Here is a 25,192-nt window from a genome sequence, read left to right on the forward strand (position 1 = left end):
ATTTCCATGACCCGATGGATTGGTGTAAACAATTCATTGCAAGAGCTTTTTACATCTATCCCCATGTCACTCATTTAAACACTCAAGACTTTTCAGGGAATCTTGAAAGCACAGCTTAAGAATTTCTTTCTTTTTTTTTTTTTTTTTTTTAACAAATGTTCATCACCCTCTGTGTTTTGTTGTTGAGGACACAAACAGCTCTCTTCCTTCCACCAGAGCTGTAGATGGGAGATCCGGCTGTCAGATATCATAGGTTAAGGGGGAAGTCCTTTAAAGGCACCAAAGCGTTAACAGGCTGGCCAGGGCTGCTAGAGGTCTTGACTCCTGGACCAAAGAATAATGACAGGCTTTTTATTTTTAAGTAGTGGTTAGCATTTGATAGCCCTTCATATTTGCAGTGACCTTTACAACTATTTGTTATTAGTTATTCCTCCCAGCGGCTCTTTGAACTAAATGACAAAACTATTTTTACTCAAATCCACCCACTCCCTCCCCTTCCAGTCCAATCACAAGACTGGTGGGGTTCTCTGTACCTCACGCTGACGTTTCCTCACGAGCAACGATCTCTGTGATAAAGAATATGTTCAAGTCAAAACAAATAAAATACAGTGCATTTTAATATATTCGGTGCAAGTTAGATCCTGTCGCTCCTCTACTTTAAACCCCACAACAGTTCCTCGTCTTACTTGCTATAAAAGCCTGGCAGACCTGCCACCCTTCCCTCACTGTTTGGACCTTACCTCCTACTCCTCGCCTAACCCTGCCCCAGTCACACGGGCCTCCCTGCATCTCCTCCACTCAGGCAAGGCTCTTGTCCCAGCCTTTTTATGGGGGTGTCCTCTGCCTCACATGTTTTCCCTTCAGACACCTACATGACTGACTCTTCCTTTAGCCTTTGCTTAAGTATCGCCTTCTCAAAGAGGTCTCCCCTGCCAGCCTAATTTAAAACTGCAACTGTGACCGAGTACTTAAAGCCTTCTAATATACCACCTAGTTTATTCAGCTATTAGGTTTACTGTTTATTTTCTCTCCCCCCATAAGACTGTAAAATCCACAAAGGTAAGGATCTTTGTCTGTTTAGCTCCCTACAATACACCCAGCACCTGGAACAATGCACACAGAAGGCATGTAATAAATATTTGTTGAATGGACAAATGCTACTCCTCTGAAGGCCGTTGTCATGAAATTTGACCTACAGACTTAGAATGTGTCTCGATATGTGGTTTATCTTTATATTCCTTAGCCATAGTTCCTATGCTTATTTTCCACTTGTAACAACTCATTTTGATAGCAATTCTGTAGAGATAAATGAAACACACAGGATCTTAAGGTTGCAGGGAAGCCTAATATCTCAGTGTGGCGGCATAGGAAAGACTTTATGGGTATTGTAGCCCACTCATCTGTTCTCATCCCATCAACGGCATCGCCACGTGGCTTTGCATCTCCCTTTCCATCTTTACAGGCGGTAGATTGGCGCATTGGTGAAAAGGATAGGCTCCGCGATCAAGCGCCTCTATCAGCTAATTCTCGTTCCTTCAGTGTCTACCATGAACAAGGTATTTTAGCTTCTCCCAGCCTCAGTGTCCTGTAAAATGGTGATGAAAATCATCTCTATCTCATAGGGTTTTGTGAAGATTAATGAACTATGGCACGTAAAGTGTTTGGCATATGATGAGTGTCAAATCAATACGAGCTGTTATTATTAATTCTGGTTTTTAGAAAGTCCTGGATGTTGAGTTTAATCAAGTCTTGTTTACGATTTGTATATGATTGATGTTACATTCTTCACCAGTTTGGGGGAGGGGTGCTACAAAGAATAGATATATCTCCGCCCCCCCCCCACCGCCAATCAGTTGTCAGAACACCTTCCTGCTCACATTAGTAGGGATTCCAAAATTTCTCTCATAAGGCCCCAGCCACCTCCCACCTCTTCTAAACATCCAAGAACACCAAGAACACCCTGGTCTTCATTCATTCCAAAGGGTCAGTCTTGGGTTTGAGTGGTCTGCAGTGTTGTTATAAATTGGCTCCACACAGTCCAACACCATTTCCCCCACTGCTGCAGAGTTCCTTGTTGCCTAGAGCCTCCACAGACTGCATGTGCTTGGGCTCCAAGATGACAACTCTCTTAGTTTATAGTCCTCGATAGTCATTGTACCCCCATCACACCCGGATCCAGGTTTCCAGTCTCAGCCATAGCCTGTGCTGGAACCAGCCTCCTCCAGCTCTCTCGAGGATTACTGTGCATCCCTGCTGGTGACCAAGACCTTCAGTCCAGACTGCCCCTTTCCTCATGGTGAATTTGGGGGACCCCTTTGGGGTCTTTGAGAACCCCAGAGGGCTTCTGACGGGGTTTATCCTATCAGGGAGACTCTTGAGCTTCTGTGCGTTCCCAGCTCTCATCAGAGACCAGCTCTGCATAACAAGGGGTACTACACATGCAGGCTTTGTCGCACTCTAAGATCCTTTACTACTTTCTCTCTCTAGAGCCACAGGGCATGGCATCTCACAGCATCATAAGAACCACTTAATGACTTTTCCCAGAAGGTGGGGGATAGGTATCTGCTTAGGCAGAAAAGTCACTGGCATTACCTAGCTAACTAATCTAAGGTTGCGTTCTACCCAATACCGCATTATACTTATATTCTCTGAATCTGGTTCTACTTCTTGAAGTCAGTATAAGCCTCTCTTCTTCCCTATGACAGACCTTCACCACTAGGAAGTAATTAGGCAGGCCCCTCAGATTCTTTTCTTCTCTAGTGTTTCCCCAAATTACAGCGTGATCTTAGGTATGTTTTCTCAACAGTAATAGCAGATGCTTATTGAGCTTTCTATATGCCAGGCACTGTGCTAAGTGCTCTCATGTATTAACTAATTTAATCTTCAAGCTACCCCATGAGATAGCCCCCTTTTGTAGATGAGGGAACTGAAGGAAAGCTTAGTAGCATGGCCAAGGTTGTGGATAGCCTCCAGGACTTCAGCTCTGGCTGTCTGGCTCTGGAGCCCAGTGACGCAGTGCTGTTTCCCTAATTCAATTTCATGAGTTTAATTCTTTCATGAATTCAATTCAGCTCTCTAAATCAGAGATAATACTTATCTCAGAATATCATGGTAAGGATTAGATGTGATAAAGTATGATAAAGTGTTAATGCAGTAGCTCCACTAGTACTCAAAAATATGTTCGTTTGTCACCTTTTCCCTTCCATTCAAATCAACTCCTAGTTCAACTCCACATTTTTGAAAGTGCCTGACACGAAGTGGGTACTCAGTGGGTGGTAACTACTCCTATTGTTACTGTGTGTGGTTCGAAGTCCCCTCCCTATCCAGATTGTTCTCTTCTAACTCATTTAGATCTTGATTGTGGGACTCAGAGCTGCATATAATAAACCAGGTGGGCTGGAATAAAGCGGAGTGGAAAGGGACAGTCACTTTCCACAGGGAGGGAGGTACTTATGCAAATTAAGTCCTATTACCTGCAGTCATTACTTTTTTAGGCAGTCATTTAAACTGTCAGTAAGTATTGAAATTGCTGCCAGTCACATCCTTGAGTCTCTTAGGCATGCACTGATCCTCACCTCACTTGGCTTGTCCTTGGATAACTGATTGTTTCTTTTCCAAAAATGTCCTCCCCGCCCCTCCCCCCCCCCCCCGATTTCTTAAATACTACATGTCTGTTGGGGAAGCTTTGAAAAATGCAGAAGAAATCACAAAGAAGGAAATTAAAGTCATCATGAATAGCATGATCTAGAGATAATCACTATTAATATCTGCATATGTATCTTTCCAGTATATGTGTGGGTGTATTTCTTTTTTATAAAATCAGGATCACACCGTTCAGAATATATTCTGAGTCTGCCACCTTTTACCATTTTCTCCCAGACTAAGACACCATCATCTCTTTCTTAAAATATTATGAAACTGGGCCACTCATGTGGCTTAGTCAGTTGAGCATCTGACTCTTAATTTCAACTCAGGTCATGATCTTAGGGTCAAGGGATTGAACCCCACATGGGGCTCCAAGCTCAGCATGGAGTCTGCTGGAGATTCTCTCTCTCTCTCTCCCTCTGCCCCTCCTTCCACTTGTAATCTCTCTCTCTCAAATGGATAAAATCTTTTTTTAAAAATGCCACAAAACTATTAGAGTACTATCCCCCCAGACTGATTTCCCTAATTCCATTCTTACTCCTCTTCAGCATATTCTTCAAAAAGTAGCCGATGTGATCACTTAAAATCATAACTTTCTCCTGCTCACAACCCCCATACTTTGCCTGGATGGTAGGATGGCACATGCTGAAGCCTCTCTAACCTCAGTTAACCTCTCTGCAGCATGCCCACTGGGCTCCCGCCTCACGTACTTGCTTCCAGCCCCCGCCTTTTCCTGCTTTAGGGCCTTTGCTCTTCCCAGCACTACATGGCTCAGCCCCTCATTTCAGTCCCTGGTCCTCAGAGACCACCTTCCCAGAGTACCTCTCTTTCTACCACCTCCTCTCCCTTACCCTGACTCATTTTCTCTATAGCCTTCATCATTCTTCTGTAATTTATCATAAATAGTTCGTCTTTCAGCTTTCATCTTGCAGGGTCCCACCATTTCAGCCTGCCAGAAGTGGTTGGCATCCTGGTAACTCCTATAATCAGACACTCTTCTAAGTCCCTTTATGCATACCAGTTTAATCAACCTCATCTAGTGAGGTCGGTACAATTATTATCCCCATTTTCTAGATGGGAAAATTGAGTCAGAGAGTATACATACCTTCCTTAACATCACACGACTAGTAAGGACTGGAGCTGGGATCCAAACACAGGCTCCCTGCTTCCACAGCTGGCCTCTTAACCCCTCCTCCACCCACTGGCTGCCTCCTGGTCTTTCTCCCAGCAGATGTCAGTAAACTTCCTTGTCCTGAAAGTCAAGATCGCCAGCTGAACAGAGAGGTACTGAAGACTGTGTCAAGTGCCATTAAAATCCGTCTCCAGATTTATGCAAGCCTGTTCTCCAGTCCTCTTTGGGGATTATAGCTGAGCCATTCTGAGTTCTCCCAACTGTCCTATCGTGGAGCCTTTCTCCCCACCTGGTTCACGAGGAAATTGCGTGGCCTTGTTTGTTACCGTTTCCTAACTCTACAACACCTGTGGCGCACTGTTACCATCTGAGGAACCCCGTGTGAGGGATGAGGTTGATCTGACCAGTATTCATCTTCCTGGGTCAACACGAGGTATCTAATCTCTGCTAAAATTTTGCTAAAAGTGACTGTTACTAAAATGGGGACATTTGTCTCTCTGCAAGTTTCTGGAAGTTCTACCATGCCTCATAAACTCTCATGTATTACCTCATTGCCAGTTTTTTCAGACATCATTATCATGAATTCATGTTCTTTTAGGGTACTAGGGCTGTTTACTTTGCTGTCCCCACTGCAGTGAGTATTTGGGTGCATGAATGGATGGCTCTGAGATATAATTCACGGGAGCCTGGAGACTTAAAGGCAGCAGCCAGGAGCTCTCTTCCTATCTCCTTATATCTCAGACTTTAATTTCCTCTTGGCCATGTTTTGCTCTCCTTTCTGGCTTGCAGATCTTCTTGATAGAGAAGATGGGAACGAACTAGGAATTGGGTAATTCTGTTTCACTCTATCACCTCTAAGTTAACTGCGTCATCTGCCCCAAGCAGTAGGCCAACCCTTCTCTCTCTCTCTCTCTCTCTCTCTTTTTTTCTTGTTCTGAGCATACCGGGCGGTTCTTATTGTTCTATGTATGCACAAGTCCCAGCGCCCAGCCTCCTTCTGCCCTAACTTGATTCTTCATTTCATGCCATTCCTTTGTATCTGCTCTTGGTTGCAAATTCCTCCTTCCTGACTTTGTATGTATCCTTATAAAATATAAGCTAATTAGAGACACAGTGATTTCTTTGGATCATTTCCTCTCTTCTTCCTCTCTGAAATTATGTACGAGTAGATAGAATTATATTATGTGGAGTCTCTGATACTTCTAGAGTCAATTTCTATATGATTAGAGTCTCTGACCATGGGACCAAAGAGCATCTAGCCTAGCACCTTACATATAGGAGGACTGCAGTCACGGTGGTAACAACAACAATAGGAGGTCTTTATTTGCAGGCATCGTGCTAGAGGCTTTTATATACTTTACTTCGTTGAATTTTCACAGTCAACATTGAAGGTAGGTCCTATTACTCGTGATCCTACTGGGGAACCTGAGATACAGGGAAGTGATGTCTGCATAGCTGTGAGGGCAGAGTCAGGAGCCTGACTCAGGTCTGTCCAGATTCCTGAGTGTGCACTTTAACCTCCACGGTATGCTGCCCTCTGAGTTTAAGTCCACTGACTCACCCCTTCTCTCTGGACCTGTGGGGGTTGTGCTTGCTTACGGTTTCAGGAATACAAAATGCTCATATTCCCTTCTTTGGCTCTTACAAATCATATGATGGCAAGGTTCCTTTTCTCTCCAAGTGCCAGTCACCTCCACGCTGTCATCCATGTAGTTCTCCCTCATTGGCCAAAAATAGGTCCTTCTGGCATATGAGATTGTCGTCAGAGCAAGGCTTGAATGAATTAGATGCTCTACTTCTGGCAGAGTAGGGCTCCGAACAGACCTCTGAATGGTCCTTCCATCATTCCGTGGCCTGCAGAGAACAGGGCCTGATGGTGGAGTGACAGATGTGCCTAGTTGGGTGGGCCTGAGGGGAACTAGCCCTCCACCTTGCTGCTTCCCCACCGAGCTTTTCACACTCTGGGAATATTATGTTATTTTGAAGGTTTTTCTTCAAGTATGATTTATATGCCACCTACTCTCAAAAAGAATATAAAGTGGTTTACAATAAAGCATGTCTAAAACAGGACAGTTAAAACACATTTTAAAAAGTGAGGCAGACGGAGAGAGGTCAGAAATCACTTGGTTTGAATTCCTGACAAGAAGTTTTATAGCACATGAACGTATTTGATTAATTCCCAACACAAATGTCTAAGTATGTGGGAATGGGTAAAGAACTCTGCAGATAGAACCTAGGACAGCAGGGCCCATTCTGTACATGTAATCAAAACCAAACAGCATCATGCCTCATGCCGTGTATGGAAATACTCATGAATACTACCTCAGCTCAGGAAGCCTCAGGGGAGGGCAGCTGAGGGACAATTGAATGGATTTATCCTAAATTGAGAGTAGCCAGTCTGCTCAAGGGTCATAGCTGGGATAATTCATCACTGTCATTGACAAAGGACCACAATACATTCGTCTTTAAATTTTAATACCTAATTCACATGTTATACAGCTAGAACTCACACTGTCCCTTTATCTCCGTGTTACTATTTTTAAGCACAGAATTGGTATAAATCATAATGGAACCTTTTAAAATCAACATACTTGCTTCAAGGGAGGCTTTTGTTACTGCTGTTCTGCTGAACAAGATTTCTGGTGGGGAATAGATGAGCGAGGAATGAATGAATGAGGGTTACATGGTCCCATAACACCTGTGCACCGATACCACACTAGCTGTGCCACAGACAGCTCATTCATTAAGGCTGGGTGTGTTCTCTGGCTGCGCTTCCCGCTGTGATGAAGGCTGACACAAAGTAGTTCTGAGTCAGACTGGCAGCCAGCAGCATGACTCAGGACACTGTGGGGCAGGGCAAGGAGCACAATGACCTTGCTGACTCCATCCAGACACACACCTACAACGACCTTAGTAGGTTTACATAGGACCATTCTATAACCAGATGGAAAGACAGAGAAGGAACTTTGGCAGGAGAGGGTGGGCTCGTGAATTTCTATGCCACCAAAGACACGATAGACACTCAAAGTGACCAAAGAAATCAAAGGAGAGATTCACTGAGGCCCCTAGGGCATTTTCTGCCTTCCCTACAATTGTATAAGGGCATTTCTATAGTTCATTGAATGGAATCTGAGTACTAAGACAACCTAGGAACTAAGTTGAAGCCAGGTTCAGTTAAAAACAAACAAAACCAGGCACGAACCATGAACTATCAGGCAACAGATCTAACTAAAACTATTTTCTTAGTTCTTTCTGCTCCCCTAATGTGAAGTTTCTAAGTATGTAGGTGTTTATGGGTGAAGTAGTAGTTATTTGTTGTAGGCAAATACTGATATTCTCTTGGGTCCAAGAAGTCTACAAGTGAGAATGATCGGGTCAGGGGAAATGGCATTAATAAGTCTGGGTATAGCTATTCTTTGTCAGCTTAATAGAACTTGGTGAGTAGTAATTTTTAAAAACATCTGGTAAGGCTGGATTAAAATATATAACGTTAAGAACCTTTGGGATGTTATAGCAAAAGCCAGTCTTCACAAGTGACTATGTGAGTTTGCTCAATTCACCAAGTATTTGTTGACCATTTGGTTGTTTATCCATCCAGTCCATCTGTTCATTGACCTATCCTTCCACCATTTACTCATCAACACTATCAAGCGCTGTCATGAGCTGAACTGTGTAACCCCCCCCCCCACTGCAAATTTATATGTGTGTAAGTCCTAAACTACGGTACCTCAGAATGCGACTATATTTGGAGATAGGGTCTTGAAAGAGTTAAAATGAGGTTAGTAGGTCCTAAGAGAATATGACCAGAGTCCTTAAAGAAGAGGAGATTTGGACAGAGGCATACAGAGGAAAGACCTGTGAAGACAGAGGAGGGAGACCGTCCTCTACAAGCCAAGGAGAGAGGCCTCAGAACAAACCAGCCCTGCTGACACCTTGATCTTAGACTTCTAGCCTCCCAAATGGTGAGGAAATACATTTCTGCCTGTGGCTGTTGGTTCAGGTAGTCGTAGCAAACTTAAACAAGCATCTATAATACACCAGGACACCGTGCTAGAGGTGGAAATATCATCTCTGCCTTCAAAGAGCTCCCAGCCTGCCAGGTACAAGAATCTGCTAAGTGTTGGGAAGATTACAATGATGAATCAACTACTTAGTTTTGTGAGATGTGAATAGTCTATAAAACCAAAGCGCTTGTCCCCGTTGGTCTGATTGGCACATGCCCTCATTTTATTTTGAATTCTGACCGAAATGTTTTCCGGGGTGAGGGATCAGTTTGGAATCAAGTGAAATAAATATCAGCCGCAGGAAACAAAAGCCTGCAGAGGTAGGGGAGGTTGCATTTTGGTTTTTAATCCACGTGGCATTATTAGGTATAAAGTAGTCTTCAGAGAGTTTCTGCTGCTTTAAACTCGTCAGAAAACTCATTGTCACAGTCAAATCCTGTCTTCGTGGCCGATCCATTTCCTCCCAGCACACCTGGCTTTTGCTGATCTCCAGAATGAGCAGAAGGTGCGGCAGTGACCCCTGGTTCACTTCGATTCTGTCTGTGCAATTGCTGTTTACATGGAGCCGTTAACTTCAGGAACAAATCATGGCTTGAACCAAGGTGGAAGACCGAGAGGAGGGCCCTGTGGCCTTTGGAGTAGAGTATAGTCACACGTTTTAACAAACAGCATGAACCAAGTATAGAAACACGGAATTTTTAAAGCTCTAAGGGACTTTGGATATTGTCTAGTCTAAAAACAATCCCTCGTGTTTTATAAATTTGGAACCGGAGACACAGGTTAAGTGTTAAGTGACTCACCTAAGGTCAAAACAAAGCCAACCAAACAGACAAAACACAAAAAGCTAGCTAGTAGCAGAAATGGGATGAAGAATCTTATCTCTTGCTTCAAGTCCAGCTGTCTTTTCTGACCCGGTAGGTTCAGGTTTGGGAAGGGTGAATCCCCTCACAAACACCATGTCTGTAATTTAGGTGCATTGCTACTGAACAGAGTGCTGGCTGTTCCTTGGCTTTGGTCTGGAGTGGCTAGAATCCCTATCAGTGTGGGAAACTGAGTAAGGCAAGGATAGCCCTCTTCTCCATTCAAAAATAGAGCTGCTTATGAACGTAACAAGTACTTGTTAGGTACGAGTATGTGGCAGACACTGTGCCCGCCCTTCACGGCAACCCATGAGGCAGGCATGGTTATCCCCATTTTACATATGGGAACACCAAGAATTAAGAGATTATATCTCTGTAAATAAAGTTTGAAAATGCTTAAAAAAAAAAAAAGAGATTATATCTCTTATCCAAGATCTCACGGTACCAATGGGTAGGTCCAGGATTTGTTCTATTCCACAGCCTTTGATTCTCCCGTGATTTTATGCTGCCCTCCTCAGCATAATTAATCAATGTTATATGATAAGGCCAAATTAACTTTATGTTAAGACATAAAGACACCCAAATATAGAGTTATGTCTTACTGGTTAACCTTTAACTTTCTCAGTCAGTCAACTGTACAACACTGGTTCATTTCCAGGCTAAAATTGAACACCGTTGAGGCTCATTGTGGACCTCTTTTGGCCAGGTAAATACCTGGCCCAGAGTTACGTAACTTTGGGACAGCTTTGCATTAACAGCCATTGCCAAGGTGCTTTCACTCACGCTTATAAAAGAGGAGAGTCACCATCTCCATGGGTCCTCTTGTCTTGCTTATCAGGTCTGGTTTCTTTCTTAGCAGAGATGGGGATCGCTCCTATGAAGACCTTTTTTTTTTTTTTAATTCCAAGAAGACCTTGGGTACCATGTCCTGTTTTCATAGCCAGAAATCTGAGTACTTAGGTCTACTACATATTGTTTTTTCTTTTATAGACACATAAGAGAAAGGCCAGTGATACACAGTGTGTTGGTTTGGCACACTTAGATTCTGTTTGTAGAGTTGCCTTTTCTATGGAGCTAATATTTACTGAGGGCTGATGTCCCAGGCACCATATGGCATCCCAGGCACCATACTAAGCCTTTTCTGTAGAGTGTCTCCCTTAGGCCTCAGAATAACCTTGTGCTGCACCTACCTAGTTTACAGAGGTATAAACGCTCGCTAAGGTCAAACATCTCGGCCAAGTTTATACTGCCATCAAGAAACAGGCATGAGCTTTGAACCCGGGCTATCTGTGTGAACCCCCATGCACGCCGCCTCCTGACAGCATTTCTTTGTTTCTTTGTGCATTTCTCCAGTCAGAAGGTTTTTCTCCACCTGACCATTTATTTTCCCTAATTCTTGCTCTTGGAACAGATGATTTCCAAGATCCCTTCGAGTATTGAAATTCCGTAACTGATTAAAGTTTGTAATTTATGCAGTTTGATTAATTTGCACCAACGCCTGAGTTCATTTATTACATTAATTCTTTTACTGAAGACTCCAACTGCTTTTTAGTTTACTTACATATCTCCTGATGTTAAAGGAATCCTGCTGCTTTTCCCAGAATAGCATTTAAAACTTGAATTTTAAAATTTAAGGTTTAAAAACATATCTGAAAAGATTTTACCATGCACACAATGTATCATTTTTCCATCTGGACCAAAATAGTCCTTTTAAGCCCCTGTTTTCTTGGTTGTCTTCCCCTAGCCTCACAGATGCAGTGCTAATTGCTTGCAGCTTCAGGTCCGATTTTTAACATGAGGTAACAATTTCAGCGTCTTGGGGCTGAACGCTGCATTTGTTAGACACGCCGGGTCTGCAGTGGGTGTTGGCGCATCAGGATGCTAAATCCACGTGGAGCTCAACTGCTCTGAATGGGCGGAGGGGGGGGGACTTTCTGAGAACTTCCTGTTGTGCTCCTCTGACACTCGGTGCACCTGTGTGGTTCCACAGCCAGGGCACCTCTTGGTCAAGCAGGCAGCTTCGCGGGATGGCCCTTGTAGACAGGCGCAGGCATCTGAGTCCTTTTAGTCAAACTGTGGTTTTTGAAGAATGGTTCTGGAAGTGGCATTTATTCACAGACCCACCAGCTGGGCTGGCCCCAGCGACTGAGTTGCTCTTTGCAGCCGGAGGCAGACTCCGCTCCAGACGCAGCTAAAATTCATTCTGACTGGAGGGAGGAGACAAAGAAGGTCAAAAAGAAGGGAAATGACGGGATTCTGCAACCACATCTGTAATTAGGGAACCATGGGACTAACTTTGGAGAATGGCTGGACCTTGTCTTGGTTTGCACCTTGTCTATAGTTCTGGTTGTTGGGGTCAGGAAAGCCTGGCTTCCAACAAATCTCTACTATTAATGGCTCTGCAGTACAGAGGATGGCATTTGACCTCCCTAGCCTCAGTTTCTTTATCTGTAAATGGAGATGGTGATTCCTCCCCCACGGGCGTGTTGTAAGGACCACATGGTGGTGCCGAAACGCCTAGGGCCCACACACGGTCAGCAGCTGCTGTGATGTTGTTTTTACTCCCTTCTCCCCCTCCCTCACGCAGGCCACACTCCTCGGAAAATGAGGTTCTTGCAAACTAGTGGTTTAGGGGCACTTATAAAGCTGTGCACCATGCAATGCATGTGTACTTGATGAGCTTTCAGTAAATCTAATTTTGAAATCCTGTTTTAAATATACTTAGGGAAATACAGAAAGGTACTCCAGAGCAAGTTGCTTTATAGAGGCAATCATAATTTTCTGATTCATTTTAATTTAGGCTTTTTATGTATCATATTTTCATAAAATGAGACAACCCCCTCACCCCCACGGCTCCCTAGGGGAGCAATAGCAATGAGCAGACAGTGTTTGCCTCCTGGAGATGCTCACACTCCCTCCTTCCTGTGTTTCTCCTAAAGGCAAGTTCATTTAGTGCAGTCGTTGGGGGCCTGCTCGCCTTCCCATGGGGTGAGGGGTTGGCCTGGGTCCTCCGCTGGCTAAGACTTGAACTAGCAGGTTAAAGTTGAAGAGTCACAATGGATCTGTGTCAGAGAACTGGCAGTGCGGAAGGGACTGTCCCCCGGGGAGCTGCCTGAGTCCACCTTGGTGAGGCTGGTCCTTACCTTGCCCCAGAGATCCTATGCCAAGTAAATCCATGTGAAGCATTAGAATCACACCTGGCACAGTTAGTGATGTGTGTCAACCATCATTACCAACACTACTATTATTATTGTGATACTTGTTGCAAGACTCTCATTTGGGTTTGTCTCAGGTTGTCTTTCAAAAGCGGTCTTCCATCCTGCAGAATCGAGGGCTAGATTTTAGGACCAGTAGCTATAAGGCCAATGGAGGAGCAATACGGCAACCTCAGGATTGAGTCCACCAATCATCTCAGACCCTCTGTGTTCTCCTTATTCTCCCTAAATAACTAGACCAGCTGAGCTCTGGCTGGGTACTTCTGATTTACCTGGGCCATCGCTGTCTCCGGAATCCTGCGGAAGCAGTGAACACCTCATTGGTATTCATCTGATGGACTGACGGAACTGGAATGTAGCCAGACTGCTAAGTCCACACTGTCCTGCATTTAGGCCTCAGAAATCTGATTCTGAGAATGTACATCTTGCATTACAATCTAGATTTCCAGAGGAAAGTTCTGGATGGAATAACCCAGACCCAGGTCTTGGTAAGTTAAAGCCTGGGTTAAATGAGGCATAAGAGCCCGGAATATACAAGTCTGAGTCTTGGCTGGGGAGGTGTGGAAGATTTGAGGTGCCAGACGGCTGGCTTCCCTCCAAGTGTTTACCACCCTGGTGCCCTGGGGCTACGGGCAGGCCATGTGCTTATTTGCCCCTCCCCCCTTCCTCTCCCTTTCTTCCCCCTCCTCCTCATGTTTTCCATAGGTTAAAGAAACTCAGGAACCTATGGACCCAGAGGGGAGGTAATGGGGCGAATGAGACCAAGGAATCAGACTTTGCCTTGGCCAAGGATACCATGGGTTTATAGTAGATGTTCCCTCTGATTGTGAAATGTAAGGGCTGGCCTTGGACTTTGAATCTCAGTGTTCACCCTCCCCTGCCTGGGTGTGGACCTTCTTCCCTAGAAACTCTGGTCTCCAGGAGAGAAGATGGCCTGAGGCCTGGCCTTGTATCTCTAGGAAACAGGAAGACTGTGGCAGCCATGGATTCACATGGAGCCAGTGACATTCACATGGAGCCAGTGACAACAGGACTTGCTGGTTCCTCCCTGCCCCATCCCTCCCCCACCCCCGCTACTCCTCATCCTCTGGTGCCCAGGCTGCCTGCACTATGTGGATCCCACAGACCTTGCCATGGGCCTTAGAGACCTCTGAGGCATGCGGCTGGGGGTCTCTTTAGCGGGCATGTCTCTGAGTTCACCTCTCAGAGGAGAAAGCATATGCCTCTGGGACCATCTGCAGCTCCTCACTGATGTGCCTGCTACTCAGTCAATAACTGTTGTTCAGTCTGGAATTGCTTTCTCTTCTTCCTAAAGTATAATGTCACATTGAGTCCTGACCCCAGTCTAGCCTCTGGAACACAAGAATATGTGCTTTTATAAACCCCAAATACTGCAGGTGCTGCCCAGTTCCTCCCTTCCCCAGACAACTGTGTATCAAACTGGAGGAATTACTTTGATATGGTGAACGGAGGGGTCTTATGACTGTCATTGCTCTCTTTCTGTTGCCAGCAGCCCAGTGTGCCTACGGACAGGGGGTACCACAGGCCAGGAGGGCGGCGAACAGCAGAGACAGCACAAACTGTGTGTCAGGTGGGTGGGGGTTGGAGAGAGGCTGGCATTGCTCGTGCACACCTGCAGAGCCCCCACTTCCTTCCCATGTGCCCCAACCTACCTATACCGGGGCACAACAAAGGAGGGACTTTCACCCATGGATCTCATGGTCACCAAAGGCCTCAAATTTGGACTTTTTGTAAATTTTATCCCCAAAGATATGCTAATAGGACTGGAAGAAGGAAATTATCATCAGATTTAAACTTCTAAATTTTGGTACCATGCTCATGAATTTTAAAAATAAATCCTGCTATTACATTGTGAATAGGATGATTACATTGCCTTGTGTATGTTTTAAATTTTACATGTGTTACAAGCCTTAATTTAATAAATGTAAGTTTCTAACATGTATTACAATTTTTGGAACCCTAATAGTTAGACATCGCTGTTCTTAACATACCTGGACTCAGGCCTCTTTTGACCTCACCTCTGGGTGAACTGTGGGAAAAATCTGTTCCCTTTCCACATGTCATTTCAACTTCAGAAAATCTAAAGAACTAAACCCTGTTTCATTACAGTGGTTGACCTACTGAAAGAGACCTTCCAGGTTGCGTGTTCACAGCTCAGCCTCTTTCTCACGCCATTAGAAAATGCACTGCCCTGTCTTCCCCACCCCGTCCCCCAGTGAGGCTGTCCCACTTACATACTGCAGCCTGCCCAGCTCTGGCAGATATTCTCAAGTCCTTTACCTTTAGACAATGGTGCTAGACTGTATCTACACACTGGAATCAAGGAAGAAGTTTTTAAAAAACAGATGCCTGGGTCCCACCCCCAGAGATTCTGATTTACTTGCCATGAGGTGTGATCTGAGCATTGGGAAAGCCCAGATTAAAAGCTCCCCAGGTGGTCAAAATATGCAGCAAAGTTTGAAAAACAATGCACTAAAACAGTGGTTTGAAAACATTAGCGTTAGAACTACCCTACTATCTAGCAATTACACTACTAAGTATTTACCCAAAGGAAACAAAAATACTCATTTGAAAGGGTACATACACCCTGATGTTTATAGCAGCATTATCAACAATAGCCAAATTATAGAAAGAGCCCAAAGGTCCATCAACAGATGAATGGATAAAGAAGATGTGGCACGCACACACACAATGGACTACTGTTCAGCCATCAAAAAGAATGAAATCTTACCATTTGCAATGATGTGGATGGAGCTAGAGTGTATTATGCTAAGCGAATTAAGTCAGAGAAAGACAAATACCATATGATTTTACTCATGTGGAATTTTTTTTTAAATTTTATTTATTTATTGACAGAGCACAGCAGGGGGAGCAGCAGGCAGAGGGAGAGGGAGAAGCAGGCTTTCCGTTGAGGATCCTGGGATCATGACCTGAGCTGAGGGCAGACACTAAACTGAGTGAGTCACCCAGGCGCCCCTCATATGTGGAATTTAAGAAACAAAATGGATGGAACATGGGGGGCGGGGGAAGAGAGAGGCAAACCAGAAAACAGACTCTTAACTATAGAGAACAAACTGAGGGTGGCCGGAGGGGAGGTGGGTGGGGGAATGAGCTAAATGGATGATGGGCATTAAGGAGGGCATTTGTTGGGATGCGCACTGGGTGTTGTATGTAAGTGATGAATCATTAAGTTCTATACCTGAAACTAGTATTACACTGTGTTAACTGGAATTTGAATAAAAACTTGAAAAGGGAAAAAAAGAAAACAGCATGTATCAGACTAACATTGGGGCTTATTAAAAATCAGATTGCTGGGCCCTATCCCCACAGTTTCTGAATCAGAATTTCTGGATGATGCCTGATAATTCATTTCTAGCAAGTTCAAGTTCCCAGGTGATGAAATGCTGCTGGTCCAGGGACCGCATGTTGAGAACCACTGTCTGAAATGAAAGAAGCAGGGGAGATGGGCTGGAGAGGGAAATACGAGTGAATGCACCAAGATCCAGCTATTTCTTATATTCAAACTCTGCAATTGGCTTAGAGGCCAGGATACTTCTAAGCTCCAGAGTATGGGTCACTATAGCTGCGGCTGTACAGAAAGTCCAAGTGGGGTTAAGTTGAGTCCAGGCAGCCGGAACCCCCAGTGGTTGGGTAAGGCGTGGGTCTGAAACAGTCTGGGGGTCTGGATGGTCTCTGACCAGAAATGTGTCACATGTGTAATTTACTATTTTCTAGCCACATTAAAGAAATTAGAAAGAGGGGTGCCTGGGTGGCACAGCGGTTAAGCGTCTGCCTTCGACTCAGGGCGTGATCCCGGCGTTATGGGATCGAGCCCCATGTCAGGCTCTTCTGCTATGAGCCTGCTTCTTCCTCTCCCATTCCCCCTGCTTGTGTTCCCTCTCTCGCTGGCTGTCTCTATCCTGTCGAATAAATAAAATCTTTAAAAAAAAAAAAAGAAAAAAAAGAAATTAGGAAGAAACGGTGAGATTAACTTTAACAATATGTATATTGAATCTAATTAACCGAAATCTTACCATTTTAACATGTCATCAACATTAAAAATTATTCATGAGAGAGTTTGCAGCCTTTTTTTCCTGTGAAATCTTGGAATAGCCGGTTTTACACCTAGAGCATATCTCTGTTCAGACTAGCCACCTTTTCTGGGGGCGCATGGGCGCAGCACAGGTCTCCAGACACCGTGCGCTTGTGAGGAAGCGCTGATGCACCCTGGCGCCCACTTCTCTGGGCAGTGGGCAGCCCCTCCTTCCTGCCCTTCCTGGAGCCCCTGGAATCTCTTCTCAGTGTCTGAGAGCCTCTCCCACGTTCCGCACCAGCAGCGCTCTGAAGAGCACAAAAGGTCGAGTGGCCGAATCATGTCTGCACGTCTGAGGACAGGATCCGAGAGGTTCTACAGATAAAAGCAGAGCCTGGCTGTTTGGGGGAGAGATGAGGCTTTTGTTGGAGAGAAAATGGGTGTTGAAATTGCTTGAGGAAGAGAGTGAAGAGAAAGCTGTGGTTGAACGGAGCAGTAGAGCCAGGATGGAGTTTTCTTTTGAACGTGGCGGGCGGGAATGAACTGACCGCTAGCGCTGGCGCTGCTCAAGGGAGCCCAGAGCACCGCAGGGCTTCACAGCACTGCGTCAGCCGTCCCGCCGTCCCGCCGTCCCGCGCCGTCCCGCCGTCCCGCGCTCTCCCGGCCGCGCGCCGCCCGCCCTCCGACTGAAGTCATTCAACGCTCAAGTACGGAGCGCCTACGCCATGCGCGAGCCTCCTGGTGAGGCCGTCGATTGTAAGTATTGTGAACACATGTTTTAGGACGTCAGGCCTGAGTTCAAATTCCCATTTTTGTGGTATGATCTCTGGCAAGTTAATCTCTGTGCCACGGTTTCTTCATTTGCGAAGTGGGGATAATACCTCGTATACCACAGAAATCTTGTGAGGTCGGTGCCGCCGGCATGCAGGTGCTCAATGAGTGGCAGTGGCTGGGACGAAGTAAGGTGATCCAGGTGCCGAGGGTGCAACATTGAAGCAGGCGCTTGAGCTCGGGGTCGCGCGGGTTGCACTGTGCTGAGCTCTCCCCGCCATCCCTATTGTTGCAGTTGTATGAGTGCGCTGTGGTAGGTGCCTTACGCACCAGGCTGCGTAAAGCCTGGTCCCTTCTCCCAAGGAGCATAGGGGCCCTGAGGGGAGAGAAGAGGTCTACGCAGACAAATCAGAGATGAGTTCGATGTCATGATTGCCTTGACGGAGGAAGGAGAAATCACTTCTGCCTGAGGGATTCAGAGACTGTGTCCCAGAAGAGTGGATGAGGTATCTGTAGGCAGAGACTGAGGGGAAGGACAGTGGAGACCGAATGGCTTGGTCAAAGCCATGGAGGTGAAGAACTGTGCTCAGGGAGCATGGAATGGTTGTGATGGGGCGCATGGAGGCAGTTAAAAGGGAATGGTAAGAGGCTGGTTGCAGGGCTTTAAATACCAGGCTAAGGAGTTTGGATTGTACTTAGTAAAAAATGGAAAGCCACAGACCGCATTCCAGGAAGGAGTAACCAGAGTAATGATGAATACATTTTCCTTTGGAAACAGAAGGATCTTGAGAGTCAGAATTTATTGAGATTGCCCTGTCAGAACTGAACGCAAGCTCTTGTGCTTTGAGACACATGTAACTTGTAAATCATAGTATCCATTAGCACCCCTTTCCAACCCCACTCCCCCAAAGTAACCACTGTGACCAGCATGGTATGTACCCTTCCAGACTTTCCTGTGCTCACAGATAATATAGAGAGATTTAAAAAATTGTAACCAAAATGGGATCATACTATATTTACTGTTCTGACATTTACTTTTTTTATTGTAGAAAACATACATCACATAAAATTTTACCATTTTCACCACTTTTAAGTATACAGTTGAGTGGCATTAAGTACATTCCCATTGTTGTGTAACTATCACCACCATCCATCTCCAGAACTCTTTGTCTTCCTGAAATCCTGTACTCATTAAACACTGCCTCCCTAGTCTCCCCTCCCCCACCCCACATCTAGCAGCCACCACTCTACTTTCTATTTTTATGAATCTGACCACCTCAGCTAAATGGAATCATACAGGATTTGCCCTTTTGTGACCGGCTTATTTCACTTAGCATAATGTCTTCAAGGTCGTTCTATGTGATAGGATGTGTCAGAATTTCCTTCCTTTTGAAGACTGAGTAATATCCCATTGTGTGTATACATATTTCGTTTGTCCATTCATCCACTGATGGATACTTGGGTTGCTTTCACCTTTTGGTGTGCTATTAAATAATACATTGCAGACATTTTTCCATGCAAGTTCTTACAGAGCCACTTCATTCTCCTTAATGGCAGCCGAATATTCCATTACATGGAGGTGACTAGTCTAGAATCACACAACCAGCTGGTGATGATGTGGGGATTTGAATCCAATTCTTTTTGACTCCAAAAGCTGAGGGCTTTTCACCACTTCAGGTAACATGAGGGGTGTATACCCTTTGAGTCACCACATGGACAGCATAGCACTAGGCTAGTATAAAATAATATGATACAACCTGACTGGGTCCTGAGAAGATTCTGATAAATGAAGAGAGTGGATGGAAATCAGGTCTAGCCCTGATTTAGAGTCCCTACTCTGTCCTCCCACAGTGTAGTTATCACCACTTCTCTGTCAGTGCCGACCTGGGCCCCTTTCCGGGGTAGCTCTGGAATGCAGTAGTCCCCTTTATCCACAGGGGAATACGTTCCAGGCCCCCCAGTGGATGCCTAAAACCGTGGATAGTACTATCTAAGCATCAAAACTATATACTATGTTTTTTCCTATACATGCATACCTGTGATAAAGCTTAATTTATTATGTATGGTAAGAGAGTAATCATAAAATAGAGCAATTGTAACAATCTACTGTATTAAAAGTTATGTGAATATGGTATCTCTGTCTCTGAAAAGATCTTATTGTACTGAACTCACTCTTCTGGTGATGATGAGAGATGGTAAAGTGCCTGCATGAGGAGATGAATGAGGCGAACGATGTAGGCATTGTGACATAGCGTTAGGCTACTATTGACCTTCAGTGACGGGAGAAAGCCTGTAAGAAGATACTCTTGACCTGCAGAAGGAGAATCATCTACTTCTGGACTGCTGCTGACCATGGAGAAGGGGACACTAGTATAGTAACAAGTAGTAGCATCTTGGGGCCAGAAGGGACCTTAGAGTTCATCTGACCCAAATATTTGTTTCAGGAGAGGAGGAAACTGGAGCCAGAGAGGTCGGCCCCCCCAGACGTGAGCTTCCCCTGCCTCCGCCTTGAGGGTGTAGCTGCCAGGTAAGCCGTGTGGTAAGAGGCTCCATGCTGGTTCCCATCCCAATTTTATTGATTCAATCACCCTGTTGATGCTGGAAAGTCATTTTCCCTAGTGCATTATTTTTCTTGATTATTTCTCTTGTACACATGTATTCTTCCAGCAGCCTGCCTGGCTTTATTAAAAGATATTTATGTTTTCTGATCACTTCTACTTCCTTCTGTTCCTTCCGAGAATGGAAAATCAATCTGAGTGTCATTAAGAGGATATTCCCTGAAGAAGATTGCTGGTGACAGTGGATTTGTCACCCAACTCACTTTCTTTTACTGAGCAATTGGAATTTCCTCCACAGGGGGTGAGAGCTGGTGTTATTACACTGTCTGAATTCAGGCAGGCTTTTTTACAGACGCGCCAAGTTTTCATACCATTGTCTCACCGTCGTCGACTCATCTGATCTCTACACTGATTAATTAGTTTCAAATCCCTTCATATTGATCTAATAAGATCGGCTTGTTTGGGGCGCCTGGGTGGCACAGTCGTTAAGCGTCTGCCTTCGGCTCAGGGCGTGATCCCGGCGTTCTGGGATCGAGCCCCACATCAGGCTCCTCCGCTAGGAGCCTGCTTCTCCCTCTCCCACTCCCCCTGCTGTGTTCCCTCTCTCGCTGGCTGTCTCTCTGTCAAATAAATAAATAATCTTTAAAAAAAAAAAAAAAAAAAAGATCGGCTTGTTTAATTCATGTCGGGAAATTCTGAGAATGTTTCATTTGGACTCTGATGAGGGGTCTTTCTTTTATTGTCCTGTCGGAGACCTCCCTTGGGAGAGAGGTTGTCCTCCTGCAGTCTCTTGAATTTCACAGAGCAGATCCTGAAATGGTGGTGAGACTCTCCCTGCTGCCAGGTCTGGATGCTTTCACAGCAAACACTTCTGCCTGTGAATGGGGCAGTAGTTTCTGTCCTCTCACCAAAGGCACATTAGACTGCTGTCTTTTCCACCTCCAGAGGTTGTCTGAGCTAGTTCTACGCATTAAAACCCAGCCTGGCAGGGTGGGGCCTGCTTGCTCCCCAGCCCCGCCAGCCAGGGCCTATGCTGCTTGATTTATAAATGCCTTCTTTTTATCTATTGGCTGTGATCCCCTCAGGAGAGGTGGGAGCACAACTCCCAAAGTTGAATGTTTTCTGTTCTGTCACAAAAAGAAATGGATGGGCAGATACAAGGGGCCTTAGAGGGGAGGAGGGAACTGAGCTAAGGGCCAACCCCATCCTGGATGCAGGACTGATTCATGGCACTCTGTTGGATGCCTATTGGGGCATGGCCACTCACTGGCTGGAATTAAAATTCTAATAGCTACTTTCCCAATCAACAACCACCAGGATGCAGGGAGCTTGTTTATTTAACACGATCAGACCATATCCAACTAAACTCTACTTGCATATCTCCCCTAAGATAACTTTCAGAAAATTGTGTAAACATGCTCTTAGAATCTTAGACTTCCCGCAAAGCCCCCTGCCACGGCCTGTCCTCAAGCCCAGGCTGTCCAGGCAGCAGCTGAGGCGCCCCCTCGGTGAGAGGCTTCTCCTACATCTCCACCAGGCATGGCAAGAGCTGCGGCCAAAAGTGAGCTGCCCCCACAGAGCAGCCTCCCTGCGAGGCAGGGCCCTGGGAGCTGCTGTGCGAGCTGCAGCGTTCGGCCCCTTCATTTGTCTTCATTAATGTTGCTTATAGCTGAGGCCTTTGTCACATATGTGATTATGTGAGATTCGATTCTCCTGAATGTGTAAACACAGAGCTCTAGCGTGAGGCTCTGAGCCAGCAGCAGCCTGGAGAGAAGCTTTCCTGCTGTTGCAGGGCTAGCATATGCCTTCAGCCCCTAGGGATGGGGGCCTTGCTGGAGGACCCAGGTCTTAAATGTCAGGAACTGGTTCTTGGGGTGATAAGGGTCAGAAATGTGCTACCTTCGTCGCTGAACGCAGGGACTTGTCTCTGCCACCGTTCACCTCAGTGAGTAAGTCCTTATCCATTCCTCCCTCACCGGGTCTGCTCAGTGTTACCCCCCTCAACGTCTCTCCTCTCAGTCCCTTCCTCTGTCCTCTTCCAGGGTCCTGTCCTCATCTCATGCCACCATCACCTCATGGCCGGATTCCTGCAACAACCTCTTAGTCATACTCCCTATCTCCAGTCTTGTTCCCCTCAAATCCATCCCACACACTGCTGGTATCCTCATCTTTCTGAAATGCGTATCGTTTGGGCCACTCTCCTTCTGTGGGAAAAGGCCAAACTGCTTCAGCAGATCCGTCTGGGTCTCCATAGTCCTTCCAGGCTCCAGCTCCATTGCTATGCTCATTCCCTTACCCCTGCCCCCACCCTTCTCTCCATTTTTTAGGCTATGCTTTGTCACAGGGTTCCAGAACGATTCTACCTTGTGCCTAAAATTTAGGGCTTTTAGAAAAAGCTATTTTTTAGTTTTTAACTCACTCTGCTATTTCTCAGATTAAGACAGGAGAACATGGGGAGTTAGACCAAGTGAAATGTCTTAGTCATTCTTTTGCTACGTGTATTCTTCTCTAGGGACTGAAGTTTCCTCTCCGAGCTGTCATACTCATCTCACTTTAGGTTCAAGAAAGAGAACAATCAAATTACCAGAGCAAAAAGGGGTGAATTTATTAAAGGGTATGCATGAGGGAACCCAGAGAAATCTGGCTTCAGGAAATGCAGAAACAAGACAGCTCGAGGGCCCAGCCAGTCTCTCTGTCTCTGTCTCTCTCTTCAGTCTCTCTTGTCAACTTGCCTCTCTCCATTCTTCCTACTTTCTCTTGATCAGCTTCCTCTGCTTACTCATCCTGTACACAACCCAAAATGGCAGCCATGTGCTAGGGTCTACATGGGCTTCTAACTTAGCACCCACGACCCACTACAGCCTCCTATTGTCTGAGAATACTTTGATGGTCCTGTGTCATCTCTCTGAGCCAGGCTCCAGCAATCCTAGGTCCTGGCAAACTTAAAGATTGGTTGTCCTTGGCGCAGAACTCCTTGCATTCTTCCCCATAGCTTTGACCTAAAGTGGGAGCTTACAAGAATGTTCCACCTTCTCTATCAGGGGCTGGAAGTAGAGGCAGTTTATCAATGGGAGGCTGTATTAGTTATGACATTAACTGTATTAGTAACAAAGAACCATAACAAAGGAGGCTGTATTAGTAACAAAGTACCACAAACTGGGTGGCTTATACAATAGAATGTATTGTCTCACGGTTCTGGAGGCTACAAGTCTGAAATCAAGGTGTTGATAGGGTTGGTTCCTTATTTTTTTGAAATTAAAAAAATTTTTTTATTTGATTATAGTTGACACAATGTTGACATCGTGTATCAGGTATACAACATAGTGATTAGACAAGCATATACAGTATGCTATGTTCACAAGTGTAGCTGCTGTCTGTCCCCATACATCGCTAGTACAATATCATTGACTATAGGAGTACCTGCATGGCTCAGCCAGTTGGGCATCTGACTCTTGATTTTGACTCAGGTCATGATCTCGGGGCCTTGGGATTGAGCTCCACCTCAGGCTTCACACTCGGCAGGGAGTCTGCTTGAGATTCTCTCTCACCCTCTCCCTTGGCCCTTCCCCTCTGTGCTCTCTCTCTCAAATAAATAAATAAATATTTTTTTAAAACCCAATATTATTGACTATATTCCTTAGGGTATGCCCTTTATTCCCATGACTTATTCATTCCACAACTAGAAGCCTGTATCTCCCACTCCCTTTCACCCATTTTGCCCCAAACCCCACCCTCCTTCCCTCTAGCAACCATCAAGTTTGTCCCCTGTTTTTACAGGTCTGATTCTGGTTTTTTGTTTGCTTATTCATTTGTTTTGTTGTTTTTTATTCCACTTATGAGTGAAATCATATGGTATTTGTCTTTCTCAGACTGACTTATTTCACTTAGCATAATACCCTCTAGATCTATCCATGTTGTCTCAAATAGCATGATCTCATCCTTTTTATGTATAATATTCCATTGTGTATATATACCACATCTTCCTTATCTATCCATCTAGCAAAGGACGCTTAGGTTTCTTCCATATCTTGGCTATTGCAAATAATGCTGCAATAAACATTGCATAAACACTGATGTGCATATATTTTTTTTCAATTAGTGTTTTTATTTTCGTTTAGTAAATACCTAATATTGGAATTATTGGGTCATACAGTATTTCTTTTTTTTTTTTTAAGATTTTATTTATTTATTCGACAGAGATAGAGACAGCCAGCGAGAGAGGGAACACAAGCAGGGGGAGTGGGAGAGGAAGAAGCAGGCTCATAGCGGAGGAGCCTGATGTGGGGCTCGATCCCATAACGCCAGGATCACGCCCTGAGCAGATGGCAGACACTTAACCGCTGTGCCACCCAGGTGCCCTGTCATACAGTATTTTTAATTTTTGAGGAATCTCCATACTGTGTTCCACAGTATATGCACCAAATTACATTCCCACCAACAGCATATGAGAGTTCCTTTTCCTCCACATTGTGGTTAACACTTATTATTTCTTGTCTTACCTTTCTTTTAACTATTCTAACAGGTCAGGTGTAATGCAATACTTCATTGTGGTTTTGATTTGCGTTTCCCTCATCATCAGTGAGGTTGGGCACCTTTTCATATGTCTGTTGGCCATCTGTGTGTCTTCTCTGGAAAAAATGTCTATTCAGGTCCTCTGCCCATTTTTAAATCAGCTTGTTTGGGGTTTTTTGGTGTTGAGTTGTATAAGTTCTTTATATATTTTGGATATTAACCCCTTATTGAGTATATCAATTTGCAACTATCTTCTCCCATTCAGTAGTTTGTTTTGTTGATGTTTTCCTTTGCTGTGAAAAAGCTTTTTTATTTTGATGTAGTCTTAGTAGTTTGTTTTGCTTTTTTGTTTGTTTCCGTTGCCTTGGATGTTGCTACAGACAATGTCAGAGAAATTACTGCCTATGCTCTTTTCTGGGAATTTTGTGGTCACATCTCACA

The 25,192-nt window shown here is 45.0% G+C and overlaps 1 protein-coding gene across 3 annotated transcripts in view; it reads left to right on the plus strand.

Annotated features, from left to right (window-relative positions):
- NUBPL (NUBP iron-sulfur cluster assembly factor, mitochondrial) overlaps positions 1–20,903 on the plus strand; it is a 357,232-nt gene extending 336,329 nt beyond the window's left edge. For 2 of the 3 annotated variants that reach the window (XR_008957224.1, XR_008957225.1), the window contains exon 15: positions 20,126–20,903. The gene's annotated coding sequence lies outside the window, so the exon portion shown is untranslated. The remainder of the gene's footprint in view (positions 1–20,125) is intronic. The other variant, XR_008957222.1, reaches the window with a different exon arrangement.
- The last annotated feature ends 4,289 nt before the right edge of the window (positions 20,904–25,192 follow it).

The sequence above is a fragment of the Ursus arctos genome, unplaced genomic scaffold, assembly GCF_023065955.2.
Source record: "Ursus arctos isolate Adak ecotype North America unplaced genomic scaffold, UrsArc2.0 scaffold_37, whole genome shotgun sequence".
In the NCBI taxonomy this organism is placed as follows: domain Eukaryota; kingdom Metazoa; phylum Chordata; class Mammalia; order Carnivora; family Ursidae; genus Ursus; species Ursus arctos.